Genomic DNA, 1,060 nt, shown 5'->3' with positions numbered 1-1,060 from the left:
CCCTGGGGGTGGATGCAGACAGGTGTGGGGGAGGCCTGCAGGTGGACTCTCTTCCAACCACCTCACCTTGTCACAGCTCACTTGTACCTCCTTCTGCTCGGAGGACCCTTCCCTTCCCAGAGGCCGGCCCTCTGCATCATCCTGATTACAGGTCCCTCCAGGTAAAGCTCCAATCCCAGGCCCTATTGCATTCATTCGGCTGCCCTGGCCCACTGCCCCTTAGTCCTCATCCTCATCCATTCTGGGAAAACCCTCATATTTAGCAGCGTTGGTCCCTCACGCACTGGTGGCCCCGTAAGCAGGGCCGGTGAGCAGTGAACACCCGGCCCACCTGCCACAGTCCCACTTGCTCATCACCTGCAAGGGATCGCCCCTGCCCCTGTCAGGTGTCATGGCATGCGGACTGGATAGATGCCTCCACGAGGCCCCTCCATAGGTCATCGCCTACCTCCACCGTCTCAGGACCTGGAGAGAGTCCCAAGGCCTGGGGTGGGCCTAGGTCCGGTCTGGCACTCAGTAGGTACTCCCTGCACCTTGGTTGCATTAGGAATTCCGACTGCGCTTGGGGAGGGACTAGGCTCGGAGCCCAGGGATCTCATGGGGAGAATCAAGGGGGAGGCCGGGGTGGGGGTGTCCAGGGGTTGGGGCCAGGGTCTCAGGGTGGGGGGCGCTGGGGTGTCCAGGGCTGGAGTCAGGGTTTCAGGTCGAATCAGCGAGAGCTCGGGTTCCCAGAAGTGGAGTCGGGGTCTCGGGTCAGAGCAGGGGACGCTAGGGTTCCCAGGGGAGGAGTCGGGGTCTTGGGTCGAGACAGGGGGCCCTGGGGTTCCCAGGAGTGGGGCACCGGGGTCCCCAAGGGTGGAGCCGGGATCCGGGACCCGGAGCGCCCTCCCTCGCACGCCGGGCGCTTCCTCTCCTTCCACGCACGCCCCCTCCGGGAGCCGCGCTCAACCCCGCGTGACCGGAAGTGGCCCCCCGTGGGCGCGGGCGGGGCGGGGCCCGGCGGCGGCACTTCCGGTGCCCACGCGCCGCCGCCGCGCAGCTCCGGGGCCGTCACTTTGTG

This window comes from Phoca vitulina, unplaced genomic scaffold, assembly GCF_004348235.1.
Source record: "Phoca vitulina isolate PV1807 unplaced genomic scaffold, GSC_HSeal_1.0 scaffold79, whole genome shotgun sequence".
Classification (NCBI taxonomy): domain Eukaryota; kingdom Metazoa; phylum Chordata; class Mammalia; order Carnivora; family Phocidae; genus Phoca; species Phoca vitulina.
This window is presented reverse-complemented; position numbering follows the sequence as displayed.